The 16632-nt window shown below is 44.6% G+C and overlaps 1 protein-coding gene across 2 annotated transcripts in view; it reads left to right on the top strand.

Moving 5' to 3' along the window:
• Positions 1-842: 842 nt before the first annotated feature.
• The window catches only part of KCNJ16 (potassium inwardly rectifying channel subfamily J member 16), a 63979-nt gene continuing 48189 nt past the window's right edge, over positions 843-16632 (top strand). Inside the window, exon 1 of one of the 2 annotated variants that reach the window (XM_082271812.1) lies at positions 843-918. The gene's annotated coding sequence lies outside the window, so the exon portion shown is untranslated. Of the gene's footprint in view, positions 919-12143; positions 12164-16632 lie in introns of those variants that run through there. The other variant, XM_082271815.1, reaches the window with a different exon arrangement.

Below are 16632 nucleotides of genomic sequence, written 5' to 3'. Positions count from 1 at the left end.
AGATTTTTTCCTCTAGATTTACCAAAAACCATACAATATGAGGTCAAACCTAAACACTTTAAATTAGTATGCAGTCAGGCAGGCCCTTGCACTACATAGTTGAAGGTAATGCCTCGTACACACGCACCGATTGTTGGCCGTAAATTTTCGGCCAACGTCCGATCGGCCAATTGTCGGCTTGTTAGTATGATGCTTTCGACAACCGACTGCGACTTTTCGGCCAAACAAAATCTGGTGTGCATGCTATAAAAATTTTTTTGGCCGTCAACAGAACGGCCGATTGTTCTTCAGTCAGTACAGATTTCGGCAGACAAAAATCTGATGAGCAAGACTGGGCATGCTCAGAGAAGAAAAAACACACGGAAAGTAAACCATCACTTGGTGAAGTTGGTTGTTGTTGGCCGAAAAAATTTGTGTGCAGTCTAGAGCACATTTCAACCAACACAACAACACTGGAGAAAAGTCGGCCGATCGGTCGGCCAACAATTGGTGCGTGTGTACAAGGCTTTAATCTAAAGGAAATCGAAACAACAGAAATTGTATAGTGTGTATCCAGCTTTACACCCTTTTTCACACTTAAAAGAAAAGAACAAACTTCAGCCTTGGAAAGGACGATAGGCAGGTACGACCAGATGAAAACCTACAGGGATCATAAACATCACCTGAAAAGAAACTAAAGCTAAGAAAACAAAGGAGCGCAAACAAGTGACACAGGTGGGAAGGAACTCTGCAGGTATTGTGTGCGATGCCAGTCCTTTCAAATGAGGATTATCAGGGTCAGATCATACAACAAGGGTAAATATTTAACCAAAAAGTCTTGATTGCTAACTTCTAGCTAACAAGGAACAGTCACTTGGTTTACCAGGCTGGAGAACAGAGCTTGCATTGTGCAATGACTACCCTGCACGGGGAACCCAGGTAAGGGGGCAACTTCTGATTGACCAGGATTGGCACTGGGGTCAGAGGAAGTGGAGATGGTGCTGGTTTCCTATAAAATGCTATGATAGTAGGGGGATACTATGGTACAGCCATTCTGTAACAGGTTTCCATAAAACCCCAAAGGTTCCTCCGAAGTTTCCTAGGGGTTATGTGAGCTGCAGCTGATTGATCACCCATATGGTGGTACCGGCATAGTTCCAGAACCAACGCTATTTGGCAAAACCAACAGCATAACACAATTATGTTTTTAGTTGTCTATAAGCGTGGCATTCTAACTACCCCTGTAAAGGGGGGCATACTTCCCACTGACCAACAATGTATAGAGCATTGCCCCACTGACCCCCAATACATTTAGTAAGGGTTCCCTGAGATTTGATATTTTAGGGGTTCCTCTGGAAAAAAAGGTTGAGAAATAGTATATCATGTATGATGGAGGGGTATACTATAGTATGTTATGCATGATGATGGGGTATACTATAATATGTTATGATGGGCGGGGGGTATACTATAGTATGTCATGTTATTATGGGGGGTATACTATAGTATGTTATGTATGATGGAAGGGTATACTATAGTATGTTATGATGACGGGGTATACTATAGTATGTTATAAGGGGGGGGGGTATACTATAGTATGTTATAAGGGGGGGGGTATACTATAGTATGTTATGGCAGGGTATACTATAGTATGTTATTGGGGGGGGGGGTGTATACTATAGTAAGTTATGTATGATGATAGGGTATACTATAGTATGTCATGTTATAATGAGGGGGGGGGTGTATACTATAGCATGTTATGTATGATGGTGGGGTACACTATAGTATGTCATGATTGATGATGAGGTATACTATATAGTATGACATGTTATGATGGGGGGGGTGGGGGTGGAGATACTATAATATGTCATGTTTGATGGTGAGGTATACTATAGTATGTCATGTTATGATGGGGGGGGGGGGGGTATACTATAGTATGTTATGTATGATGGTGGGGTATATATACTATAGTGATGGGGGAGTATACTATAGTGTGTTATGATGGGGGGGGGGGGGTATACTATAGTATGCCATGTATGATGGTGGGGTATACTATAGTATGTTACTGTATGTATGATGGGGGGTATACTATAGTATGTTATGATGGGGGGGGTATACTATAGTATGTTATGTATAATGGAGGGGGGTTATACTATAGTATGTTATATATAATGGAGGGGGGTTATACTATAGTATGTTATGTATGATGGGAGGGGGGTATACTATAGTTTGTTATGATGGGGGGGGTGTACTATAGTTTGTTATGATGGGGGGTATACTATAGTTTGTTATGGTGGGGGGGGGGGTATACTATAGTTTGTTATGATGGAGGGTATACTATAGTTTGTTATTATGGGGGGGTGTACTATAGTTTGTTATGATGGGGGGGGGGGTATACTATAGTTTGTTATAGTGGGGGGGGGGGTGTACTATAGTTTGTTATGATGGGGGGGGGGTATACTATAGTTTGTTATGGTGGGGGGAGGGGTATATTATAGATTGTTATGATGGGGGGTATACTATAGTTTGTTATGATGGCGGGTATACTATAGTTTGTTATGATAGGGGGGTATACTATAGTTATGATGGGGGGGGGGGGGTATATTATAGTTTGTTATGATGTGGGTGGGGTATATTATAGTTTCTTATGATGGGGGGGGTATACTATAGCTTGTTATGATGGGGGGGGTATATTATAGTTTGTTATGATGGGGGGTATACTATAGTTTGTTATGATGGGGGGTATATTATAGTTTGTTATGATAGGGGGGTATACTATAGTTATGATGGGGGGGTATATTATAGTTTGTTATGATGTGGGTGGGGTATATTATAGTTTCTTATGATGGGGGGGGGGGGGGTATACTATAGTTTGTTATGATGGGGGGGGTATATTATAGTTTGTTATGATAGGGGGGTATACTATAGTTTGTTATGATGGGGGGGTATACTATAGTTTGTTATGATGGGGGGGTATACTATAGTTTGTTATGATGGGGGGGTATACTATAGTTTGTTATGATGGGGGGGGGTATATTATAGTTTGTTATGATAGGGGGGTATATTATAGTTTGTTATGATGTGGGTGGGGTATATTATAGTTTCTTATGATGGGGGGGGGGGGGTATACTATAGTTTGTTATGATGGGGGGGGTATATTATAGTTTGTTATGATAGGGGGGTATACTATAGTTTGTTATGATGGGGGGTATACTATAGTTTGTTATGATGGGGGGTATACTATAGTTTGTTATGATGGGGGGGGGTATATTATAGTTTGTTATGATGGGGGGGGGGGTATAGTATAGTTTGTTGTATATGATGGCTTATATTATAAGCTTGAAGTTCTGAGTACAAAGAGGCTCAAGGGAACTCCAGAATTGTTGGTGTTTTTCTCCCCTAATACTCATTAAACACAATCCGATGAGCTCCATCTACAATCCATTATGTTGTGATGAGTTTTATGTTCCTTTTTATGCGTGCATTTGTGATTTTTCCTTTGGAATGCAATAACAAGATACAAAGGTCACTCCTGGTTCAGTCTCAGTTTTTCACCGATCTTGTTCAGCATTTTCATTGCACGTCGTCTTTTTCTTATCGTCTATGGATTCATACTCAGTGAAGCTTCCATTATTGATTTATTGGTAGATTTATTGGTGTTATGCTGATCTCCGTTCCTACAGCCTCCTAACGTCTTAAAATACATTATATCTAAACCCAAAACCAGAAATGTCATATATTGCAGCTTACTAGTCCATGGTGTGGTGGCTGCATTTGTTTTTCTTTTTCTAGCTTCTTTTGCCGTTTTGTCACCTGGCAATCCAGCAGAGAAGACACTTTCAGTCCCCGGGTGGCTACATCACTCCTCCACCGTATCTATGGAGGGAGCCATGGTTGTCACCCTAGGCTGCTCTCCCGATATTAACTCTGTGTCTGTATCTCTTCATCTCCATGGACCAACACCAGCAGATGACACGGCTCCCCAAATCATCACTGACTGTGGAAACTTCACACTGGTCCCCATGCAGCTTGGATTCAGTGCCTCTCCACTCCTCCTCCAGACTCTGGGACCTTGACTTCCAAAATTTTCCACAGTCAGTGATGATTTGGGGAACCATGTCATCTGCTGGTGTTGGTCCTCTGTGTTTTATCAGGTCCAAAGTCAGCGCAGCCCTCTAGCAGGAAATTCTAGAGCACTTCATGCTTCCCTCTGCTAACCAGCTTTATGGAGATGCGGATTTCATTTTCCAGCAGGACTTGGCACCGCCCACACTGCCAAAACTACCAATACCTGGTCACATGATCATGGTATCACTGTGCTTGATTGGCCAGCAAACTCGCCTGACCTAATGCCCATAGAGAATCTGTGAGGTATTGTCAAGAGGAAGATGAGAGACAACAAACCCAACAATGCAGATGAGCTGAAGGCCGCTATCAAAGCAACCTGGGCTTCCATAACACCTCAGCAGTGCCACAGGCTGATCGCCTCCATGCCACGCCACAGTGATGCAGTAATTCATGCGAAAGGAGCCCCGACCAAGTACTGAGTGCATCCTATACTCTACATGGACAGACTTTTCACTAAGCCAACATTTCTGTATTAACCACTTGCCGACTGCCGCAGGACTATTTACGTCGGCAGTCAGCCCCTCACAGGCAGAGCGACGTAGGGCTACGTCGCTAGCCTGTAAGGGTGTGTGGAGCGAGTGCGCGCCGCCGGAGGCGCGCTCCCGCTCTCGCGCGGTCACGGACCCCCCCCCGCGCGTGTGCCCGGCGGACCCGATGTCCGCCGCTTGCCGACTGCCGCACGACTATTTACATCGGCAGTCAGCCCCTCACAGGCAGAGCGACGTAGGGCTACGTCGCTAGCCTGTAAGAGTGTGGGGAGCGAGTGCGCACCGCTACACTACAGTAATCAGTGCTAAAAATATGCACTGTTACTGTAATAATGACACTGGCAGGGAAGGGGTTAACCCAGAGGTGATCAAAGGGTTAGGTGTGAGCCTAGGGGGTGTTTTCTAACTGTATGGGGGCGGGGCTTGTGAAATGATCATAGAGACCTGTGATCCTAAATAAGAGGAACGCAGGAGCTCTGTGATCATTTCAGAGAGAACAACGGTCTGCTGCGTTTACAACAGCCGACCAATGTTCTCTCTCAGCGGGGAGTGATCGCGGGCAATCGCGACCGCCGGCCCCGTGTATCGGCTCCCCCGCTGCCTAGTCGGGGCGCGCACTCCCCCCCCCCCCCCCACCACCACGTGCATGATCGACGTAGGGCTACGTCGGTTCATGCAGGTTAGCCAGCCTGCCGCAGTAAATGTGCGGTGGGCGGTCTTAAAGGTGTTAAAATATTCTAATTTTATGAGATGCTCCTGTATGTGAATGGTTATCATTGCAAAACATGGAGAATGACTTGTTATGCGACTTTGATGTGAAGTGTGAATGAAGCCTAAGACTCTGTCCACACTACCGCGACTTGTCAGGCGACTTGTCAGCCTGACAAGTCGCGGTCCCTCGTGGTCCATTGACTGCTACAGGACCCGTTCTAATAGGAGCGACACAAGTCGCTCCGACTTAGAAAAAGGGTCCTGTACTACTTCGGGGCGACCTGGAGCAACTTGCATAGACATTCATTATATGAAGTCCGTGCAAGTCGCGCCGAAGTCGCGGTGCACGGGACTGACAAGTCGCCTAACGAAGTAGTGCAGAGTCGTGCCGCCATAGTGTGAACCGACTCTTAATGGGAAATCCTTTTACTGACATTTGGTCACAAAGTAACATCCGGTGATCAGGAAATCGATCAATAAATAGGCTCTTTGGATTTTGCTGATAGGACGCTAGAATATATAAACAAATCTATTTTTAGCCGGTCTGTGAATTGTACTGACTGAGACATGTGTGTGATATCAGTCTGCTGCCGTGTGATAAATATTGACTTTGGACAGGGGGAATGTTTTTGCTGCATGGTGCAGTTTTATCGGCTGTTGGCCGGGTGGAGTTCCTCTGCAAACAATCACACCCAATGCCATCCTAAGAGCACTATAGGCTCCCTGGCAATGCAGTGCACTGGGGCCCCGCCTACACAATCACCTACGATTCACAGGTGTCAAACACAAGGCCCCAGGGCCGAATACGGCCCTCCAGGCCATTTCATGTGGCCCTCGCACCTCTCCTGCCGCTGCATCAACCCCTTCATTGTTGCCCCAACCTTGTCTCAGCAGTCAGCAGCAGAGAGAAGGACAAAACTCCTCCACCAGATCCTTCACTTCTCCATGCAGCCACAGAAAAGCTTTAACCACTTGCCTACCGATCACTAGAGCTCTACTGCGGCAAAGTGGTTAGTTCCCGTCCAGCGACGTACACCTACGTCGCTGGACTTCTCCCATTGTGGGCGGCGCACGCGCGCCGCCGGAGGCTCGCTCCTGCTGTATTCAGTCACAGCGGGAGTCGGGCCAGGGGAGGAGAGGCGGTGATCACCGCCGCTCTTCCCCGATCGTCGGGGGAATCGAGTTTGGAGATCCGCCCACTTGTGTAAACAAAGCGGGCGGATCTCCTAAGTGACAGACAGTGACAGATTACAGGGTTCAGCATAGCTGAACCTGCGATCTGTCCTTGTGTCACTCAGTCCCCTCCCCCCACACACGTCAGTAAGCACCAGGCATACATTAACCCCTCCCTCTCCAATAAAATTAACCCCTTCCCTGCCAGTGTCATTTTTACAGTAACAGTGCATATTTATAGCACTGATTACTGTAGTAATGTCACTGGTACCCTCAAAAGTGTAAAAAATGTCAGTCAAGGGTCCGATCTGTCCGCCGCAATGTGGCAGTCCCGCAAAAAAAATCGCAGATCGCCGCCATTACTCGTTAAAAAAAAAAAAACACCAAAAATGACAGAAATCTTTCCCTTAGTTAGTAAACGCAATAACTTTTGCGCAAACCAATCAAAATATGCTTATTGTGATTTTTTTTTTCACCAAACATAGGTAGCAGAAAACAAATTGGCCAAAAATGTAAAAAAATTTTGATTTTTACATTTTTTGGGGGGGGGGGGGGGGAATTTCATATAAAAAAATGTGAAAAATATTGTTATTTTTCAAAATTGACGCTCTTTTTTTGTTTATAGAGCAAAAAGTAAAAATCGCACAGGTGATCAAATACCACCAAAAGAAAACTCTGTTTGTGGGAAAAAAAGGACGTAAATTTCGTTTGGGTATGGCGTTATACGACCGCGCAATTGTCAGTTAAATTCGCACAGTGCCGAATCGCAAAAAGTGGCCTGGACGTAAGAAAGCAAAATCCTCCGGTGGTAAAGTGGTTAAAGCGGAGCTCCGGCCTCAAAATCGAAAAAATCTATTTTGGCCCATCCGCTTGCTGAGGGTCACCTGAAAAAGAAATGGATACTCCCGATTTTTTTTGTTCACTTACCTTATTATAGAAGAAAATATACTCACCTTCCTTCCACTTCCTCCCTCTGCGGCCGCGGCCCGCGCCGTCTCTTCTGGCTTGCGATGACTCCTGGGAGCTGAACGTCATCGCTCCCAGGAGTCAATGCGCCTGCACCGACCCCGCTCGTCACTTCCGTCACTTCCGGTGCAGGTGCGGCATTCCCTGCTAAATGGGCTGGAGAGGTTACCGGTATTGATGGCAGACCCACATCAGGCCACAGGCCTGGAAAACCTGCTACAGTTACATAGTTAGTCAGGTTGAAAAAAGACACAAGTCCATCTGGCTCAACCAATAAAAAACAAAAAAAATAAACAGTAATGAAAACCCAACCATACAATCCCATATACACAATTCTATACCCGCGGTTGATCCAGAGGAAGGTGAAAAAACTCCAACAAAGCAGGATCCAATTTGCTACAGCAGGGGAAAACTTCCTTCCTGATCCCCCGAGAGGCAATCGGATATTCCCTGGATCAACTTTACCTATACCCTCTCTCACCCTTTTTCTTTTCTTTTTCCTCCCATTTTATTATTCCTTTTTATTCATTGTTACCTTCCTATATATATTTCAGGATACCTTGACTATTCCTTGTCATTATCTCCTGATTATTCACTTGGCTCTAGGACTACCACCTTCCTACCCGTCTTCCGTATCACTTAGAATAGTTGGATGCGGTCCCTTGGGTAAGATATTTGCATATTGATCTCTATGTTACCCCTATTTTAATAACACCCCCACTATTCAACATAGATTCATAGAACAATATATTTATGTATATCTTTTACCCCCTCACATAATGTTTTCATTTTCAAATTACCCCATTCAGATCCAGACTTGTATAAAGTACTCGAAAGTTCTACTTGAGTAAAAGTACAAGTGCTCGATCAAAAAGTGACTTGAGTAGAAGTGGAAGTGCTCACAGAAAAAGTTACTTAAGTAGAAGTACTAAAGTATTCAACATTTTTTTTACTTAAGTATTGCAAGTAGTTTTTTAAAAAAAATTGCTACTTAAGTACTAAAAGTAAAAAGTACCAGTAGTTTTGAAAAAAAAATTCTACTCAAGTACTGAAAGTAGAAGTACAAGTACTGTGTTATGTAGTTATTAAAGAAAAAAGTCAAACGTTTGAACATCATATTGTTTTTTATTATTTCAAATGATTAACCTGTGTTTGTTAGTAGTTTCTTGATGCACTTTAAGCGCTGTAGCACCATTTATTTGTTTGTTTCATATTTTCTTTTTATTGGAAAGATTTGGTATAGCAGCTTTTATTATACACAGCCTTTATTTTCCTATGCGCTGATTTACAAATGACATTATACACATTTTTTTGAGCTTTATGAAACCTGCCATTTACTGTTCTGGCAGTGGTAATTTTTTTAAAAGTAACGAGTAACTATGCAGCACAAAAAAAAAAATACTTGAGTAGAAGTATCGAAATCATCGAAAAAATGTAGTGAAGTAAAAGTAGAAGTAGGAGAAAAAAATTCTACTCTAGGAAAGTACAGATACCGCATTTCGGTACTTAAGTACAGTACTTAAGTAGTTCTACTTCGTTACTATACATCTTTGTTCAGATCTCATATAAAATGGGACTACCAACTCCCTTTATTTAAACACAACTCGGCCTGTATTTTTGGTGATTAGCTCCCGTGCTCGCTCGGGGGAGGTACCTACCTTATGGTCTGTGATCCATCTGCCGATTTGCGATCTGCATGCTATTCGGGTGTGTCTTATACAGAAATGTATAGTAACTAAGTAGAACTACTTCACTACTGTACTTAAGTACCGAAATGCGGTATCTGTACTTTCCTAGAGTAGAATTTTTTTCTCCTACTTCCACTTTTACTTCACTACATTTTTTCAATGATTTCAATACTTCTATTCCGATATTTTTTTTTTTGTGCTGCATAGTTACTCGTTACTATTATAAAAATTACCACTGCCAGAACAGTAGATGGCAGGTTTCATGAAGCTCAAAAAAATGTGTATAATGTCATGTGTACTTTTGACTCCTTTTGACTTCTTTCTTTAATAACTTTAACTTTAATACCTTTAACTTTAACTTTAATAAACTTTTGACTTCTTTCTTTAATAACTACATAACACAGTACTGGTACTTTTACTTTCAGTACTTGAGTAGCAAAAATTTTTTAAAAACTACGTGCAATACTTAAGTACAAAAAATGTTGAATACTTTAGTACTTCTACTCATGTCACTTTTTGATCGAGCACTTGTACTTTTACTCAAGTATGGGTTTCGAGTACTTTATACAACTCTGGTCTTATGTGGTCCAGTCTCTTTCTCTTTGATCCTCCGGCATTTTACATGTTAATATATATACAAATGTCTATGTATGATATATTTTGTTTATTAAAAATGCATTATTTATATTTTGTTTATGATACATATATATTTCTTTATTTTTTAGTAGCTCTGTTGATGTTCATTAAAACCCCTCAACTGCCCCTGAGGAAGCGGTTTTGCCGCGAAACATGTCGGGCTAAGTTCTGGGCATCATCGTTCACTACATTTATACTAACCAGTACATCCACAGCTGGTTATCCCAGGGTCTGTAGAGTCTTCTACTTAACCCCTATGTAGGATACGATATTGAGATTTCTATATGCTGTGCTACTATTCGGCTTGTATTCTCATGTTTTTATTAGTTTCTGTAATACTGTTTTTTCTATGTAACAAAAATACAGTATATGTTTTTAATTGATATTGTTTCAATAAAATACACCTTTTTTTATACTTTTGGATTAGTATATTGGTCTTATGACGGTACTCCTATAGAAAGTCCTCCCTGTCGCCCCCCCCTTTTCCTTATTCTCTACATTCATGCATACTGGGACGTGGGTACCTTTATTTTATAGTACCCCATAAATTATCTTCCCTTTTGAGTCTGTCCTTTTTTCCTTTACCTATACCTAGGTATAACTTTACCTAGGTGTCCTGCAATTGGTTTCAGTATTGCAGTGGACCAGGTGTCCCGTTTTTTAGTTGCTTTCTAATTATATAGTTACATAATAGGTGAGGTTGAATAAAGACAATAGTCCATCCAGTTCAACCTGTGTAGGTGTGTGTGGCTGTAATCATCTCACATAGCCCTTAATGTCCTGATCCTTGAGATGTATGTCTAAGAGTCTTTTGAAAGCCACCATACTACCCGCAGAAACCACCTCTTGTGGTAGAGAATTCCACAATCTTGTAGCCCTAACAGTAAAGAACCCCCCACGTTGCCTGAGGTTAAAACGCTTCTCCTCTAATCACATTGTATGTCCTCGAGTCCTCATGCAATCCCTTCGACTGAACAGCTTATTTTCTAAGCTGAGATCCCCATTGAGATATTTAAAAATTGCTATCATGTCCCCCCTCAGGCGTCTCTTCTCCAGGGAGAATAAATCAAGCGATTGCAGACGCTCTTCATAATTAAGGTCCTCCAATCCCCTAATTAGTTTAGTTGCCCTTCTCTGGACTCTCTCCAGGTCCAGCACATCCCTCCTGAGGACTGGCGACCAGAACTGGACAGAATACTCCAGATGTGGTCGGACCAGAGTTTTATAAAGTGGAAGGATTATAGTCTTATCTCTGGAATACATCCCTTTCTTTATGCGTGCTAATATTCTGCCGGCTTTGGCAGCTGCCGCTTGACATTGCATGCTATTGCTTAGTCTATCCTCTACCAAGACTCCCAGATCTTTCTCCATTTTTGATTCCCCCAAGGGTTCCCCTCCTAACGTTAATTGTGCTTTTATGTTTTTAGTCCCCAAGTGCAAAACCTTATACTTCTCCACATTAAACCTCATTTGCCAAGTCGTTGCCCACTCCGTTATTTTGTCCAGGTCATACTGTAGGATATCTGCTTCATGCTGTGCTGTTATTGCCCTAGCTATTTTTGTGTCATCTGCAAAAACTGATCTAGAACTACTGATCCCATCCTCAATGCTGTTTATGAATAAATTGAACAAGGTTGGTCCTAGGACTGAGCCTTGGGGGACCCCGCTTACCACCTCAGACCAGTCTGAGTATGCGCTGTTTTTTTACCACCCTTTGGACACGCCATTTTAGCCAGTTCCGTATCCAAGAGCAAACCCTGCTGTCGATACCTGCAGATCTTATTTTATAAATTAAGCGCTTATGGGGAACTGTATCAAACGCCTTAGCAAAATCCAGGTACACCACATCCACTGGTCTGCCCCTATCAAGCTCACCTCCTCGTAGAATGTTAAGAGATTGGTTTGACAAGAACGCCCATTTGTAAACCCGTGCTGGTTACTACTGATGATGTTGTTGTTGTCTTTAGCAAACTCTAATGGTAGGAGAAAAGGGTGAAAGTTTGGCCATGCTTTCAGATTTCAGTTTTAAATCAATTTCTGTCTAATTCCTCTAATTGTTTGCTTTTTGGTTGCATTCTTTGTCTGAAAAGAGACTCTTATTGTTCCGACAAACAAGTTTTACAATCGGAGGCGGCGCTTGCTGAGCACAAATATTTGCTTCTGTTGTCTTCCATGCCTGGGAACATTCCAGATCAGTCCACCCTCCCTACCTGCCGCAGGTGTTCAGTCTCATCGAGTGGCAGAAAATCACCCGGAAGAACTGAGGGGGGCCAATTATGAAACTGCCGAGAATGGACATTCGAGAAACAGGGGGGGTCCACAGGTGACTACAGAAGATGAAGGCTCGCTGGCCGGATGGGCGTCCTAATGGAGCGTCTCTGTACCAGGTACACTAAGGTGTGTTACATCTCTTATGATTGGGGGAGAACCTTCTTAGCAATGCATCTTGTCCGCATGTTGATGAGGACAAGGGCCTCTTCTCCACAACCCAGGCATGGTGGTTGTGGAGGTTTGCCGGCCAAGGACTGATCGGAATCTGGAAGCCCCTTTAAAGCGGAGTTCCGGCCAAATTGTTTTTTTTTTTTAGGCAAAAATACCCCTAGAACAGTCAGGGCTAGTGCATTTAACCACTTAAGCCCCGGAGGATTTGGCTGCTCAATGACCAGGCCCTATTTTGCGATTCGGCACTGCGTGACTTTAACGGACAATTGCGCGGTCGTGCGACGATGTAACCAAATTTAATTGACATCCTTTTTTTCCTACAAACAGAGCTTTCTTTTGGTGGTATTTGATCACCTGTGCGATTTTTATTTTTTGCGCTATAAACCAAAAAAGGGCGACAATTTTGAAAAAATAACAATATTTTTCACATTTTTGTATATGAAATTCTCCAAAAAAAATTTAAAAATCAAATTTTTTTTAACATTTTAGGCAAATTTGTTTTATGCTACATATTTTTGGTAAAAAAAAAAATCGCAATAAGCGTATTTTGATTGGTTTGCGCAAAAGTTATTGCGTTTACTAACTACGGGAAAGATTTGTCATTTTCATTTATTTTTTTTTAACTAGTAATGGTGGCGATCTGCGATTTTTTTTTTTTTTTGCAGGACTATGACACTGCGGCGGACAGATCGGACCCCTGACTGACATTTTTGACACTTTTGGGGGTACCAGTGACATTACTACAGTAATCAGTGCTATAAATATGCACTGTTACTCTAAACATGACACTGGCAGGGAAGGGGTTAACTTTATTGGTGATCAAGGAGTGAAGTGTGTCCCTAGGGGCGTAATTCTAACTATCAGGGGGCGTGGCTTGTTAGATCATCACAGAGACATACGATCCTACATAGCAGGATCGCATAGCCTCTGTGATGATCTAAGGGAGAATGACAGACGGATGTGTTTACATCAGCCGTCTGTCTTTCTCCCTCTCCTGAGGGAGATCGCGAGTGGCCGGCGGACATCGGAGCCGCCAGTCACACACTCGGGCTAGGCAGGGAACGAGCGGGGGTGGGAGCGTGCCGCCGCCGGCGAGCGCTTGCCCCCTACAGGCTCGTGGGCGAGCGACGTACCCATACGTCACTTTGCCTGTAGGGGGCTGACGGCCGCAGTATATAGTCTTGCGGCAGTCGGCAAGTGGTTAAACAACAATATCCTCTAAATTGTCCCCTGTTTAGTGTACATGCAGCATGAATTACTTACCTTGTGAAGATCTTGTCCAGCGCGGCCATCTGCGGTGTGGGCAGCTGAAGCCGCAGTGTCCCTCTTCCTGGATTTCGCGAGTCCCAGAATGCTAAACCTCGTCACTTCCAGGGCAGGTGCTTCATCCCACAGCTGGTTCCGCGTCATTGCGCATGCCCAGAAGCTGTTCTCCATCCATCGGCAGAGAATGATGCGCCTGCACCGGAAGTGAAGAGGGACACCTGGGATTGATGACGCTCTTCTCCCAGGAGTCAATGCAAAGCAGGAAATTATGTCGGCGGCCGCGGCCGCATAAGGAGGAAGTGCAGCGATTTTATATTAAAAATAAGGTAAGCTAACCAAAAAAAAAAAAATATCCAATTTGTTTTTAGACTGTGATAATGATAATGAATATTCACTATTGTCACACTGATTCTCCACCCAGCCAATCAGGAAGTGGGTCCTGAGACTCATCTCCCGATTGGCCGAAAGGAGAGGCCATGCTATTGGCCAAGGAGGAGGAGGAAGGAGGAGGGAGGAGACGCAGGGGAAGCAGCCGCCTTCCCTCCATGTCAGTCCAGGGTGAGTGAGCTGGCGACGGGGGGGGGGGGGGGGGATGGGTTGTTAATGGTGAATGGTGTGCGAGCTGCTGTGGTTGGGGGGGGGGGGGGCATGGTGTGCCATAACGTCCGCTAATGGGTACAACTCAGGGCGCCAATCCATGTGTCCATTCTCCAGCCCGGGTCCTATTAATAATATGCAGAATTTATAGAGCGCTAACAGTTTGCGTAACGCTATAATTTTCCATTCTGAAGTTACGTTATGTAAAGCATGGTCCTGCTGTGTGTCTTCACTGCGATTCCGGCTCCACGTGCCAACGAATGAAATCACTTCAAACGAACGCTGAAACCGGTCACTGCAAACACCGGAAAACGCGCGGCAGATTACTGAGCACCGCGTATCCCTTTCATGTCTGTGGTCGGAGATGTTTCCATTGACCTGGAAAGAGTCCAAGCCGGATAGCTGGGGTGGGAGCGTGCCGCCGCCGGCGAGCGCTTGCCCCCTACAGGCTCGTGGGCGAGCGACGTACCCATACGTCACTTTGCCTGTAGGGGGCTGACGGCCGCAGTATATAGTCTTGCGGCAGTCGGCAAGTGGTTAAACAACAATATCCTCTAAATTGTCCCCTGTTTAGTGTACATGCAGCATGAATTACTTACCTTGTGAAGATCTTGTCCAGCGCGGCCATCTGCGGTGTGGGCAGCTGAAGCCGCAGTGTCCCTCTTCCTGGATTTCGCGAGTCCCAGAATGCTAAACCTCGTCACTTCCAGGGCAGGTGCTTCATCCCACAGCTGGTTCCGCGTCATTGCGCATGCCCAGAAGCTGTTCTCCATCCATCGGCAGAGAATGATGCGCCTGCACCGGAAGTGAAGAGGGACACCTGGGATTGATGACGCTCTTCTCCCAGGAGTCAATGCAAAGCAGGAAATTATGTCGGCGGCCGCGGCCGCATAAGGAGGAAGTGCAGCGATTTTATATTAAAAATAAGGTAAGCTAACCAAAAAAAAAAAAAATATCCAATTTGTTTTTAGACTGTGATAATGATAATGAATATTCACTATTGTCACACTGATTCTCCACCCAGCCAATCAGGAAGTGGGTCCTGAGACTCATCTCCCGATTGGCCGAAAGGAGAGGCCATGCTATTGGCCAAGGAGGAGGAGGAAGGAGGAGGGAGGAGACGCAGGGGAAGCAGCCGCCTTCCCTCCATGTCAGTCCAGGGTGAGTGAGCTGGCGACGGGGGGGGGGGGGGGGGGGGGATGGGTTGTTAATGGTGAATGGTGTGCGAGCTGCTGTGGTTGGGGGGGGGGGGGCATGGTGTGCCATAACGTCCGCTAATGGGTACAACTCAGGGCGCCAATCCATGTGTCCATTCTCCAGCCCGGGTCCTATTAATAATATGCAGAATTTATAGAGCGCTAACAGTTTGCGTAACGCTATATTTTTCCATTCTGAAGTTACGTTATGTAAAGCATGGTCCTGCTGTGTGTCTTCACTGCGATTCCGGCTCCACGTGCCAACGAATGAAATCACTTCAAACGAACGCTGAAACCGGTCACTGCAAACACCGGAAAACGCGCGGCAGATTACTGAGCACCGCGTATCCCTTTCATGTCTGTGGTCGGAGATGTTTCCATTGACCTGGAAAGAGTCCAAGCCGGATAGCTGGGGTGCAACCTGATAACATTGGTTATAACATTGTATCACATGATATCGCACATTGAAGGCCACAGAGATACAATGTATTTGGCTGTCTTTCCCGATAGGTCACACTAGGCGTTCTGGTTGCTCCGCTGCTTCACAAAGGTCCCGTCATCCAGACTGAGATAAGACCCCCAGATGTTCAAATACGGTCTTTCTTCTGTTTTCAAAGGTTTGTGTGACCACGTCGGCATGCAGACCGGCCTCTGTTTTAGTAGCAGATAAAGAAATCTTTGCCAGAGGAAATATTGGCCAAAAAACACAGTCTCATGTAAGAGAGCTGATTGGAGACATTATCCGGTACCCAAGCCATTAAGTATAAGGGAGTCATTGACGCCCGCCAGCACAGAGATCTTCCAGCATGCAGGGTCAGTTCTGCTCTTCGTGTGACTGGTTGTGTTCCTCCATCAACCTGCCTAATGACAAAACTTCAAACTGAGCTCAGGGATAATAAATCCATTGGCCATGTGTATTCTTCTTGAATCTCGGTGAGCTTTGTGTATTTCTTCAAAACCTGTGCAGTAACCCAGTGTGAGACCTCCGTAATAAAGACCACTTATTCAGGAGGACAAGATCCTAATCGCCACCCTGCAAACAGAGCCAAAAGTTATGTAAGTTGAAGCAGCCTCAGCCTAGCTTCGTCTAGGCCCCATCACCGACGCGTTTCGCCATGCCTCCAGGGCTTAGTCTTGACCGTCTGGGCTGTTTGAAGTGTGGCGACCAGGATCGTTTCCTTCAGTCTGATCGCATAGAGGCAGGACAAACTTTTAAGATCGAGTCAGCACCTGCAGTGTGAGTCCAACAGTTTTTAGTCACAGGAACTGGAGCAGTAACCCAAGTTTCTTCATCCATGTTCACAAAGACCGCTCACTGCTGCTCTCTCTCCTTGTGCAGGGTGACGGGTCTTGTCTCCGACCCCT

The sequence above is a fragment of the Pelophylax lessonae genome, assembly GCF_965119305.1.
Source record: "Pelophylax lessonae genome assembly, chromosome: 11".
Classification (NCBI taxonomy): domain Eukaryota; kingdom Metazoa; phylum Chordata; class Amphibia; order Anura; family Ranidae; genus Pelophylax; species Pelophylax lessonae.
This window is presented reverse-complemented; position numbering and strand designations above follow the sequence as displayed.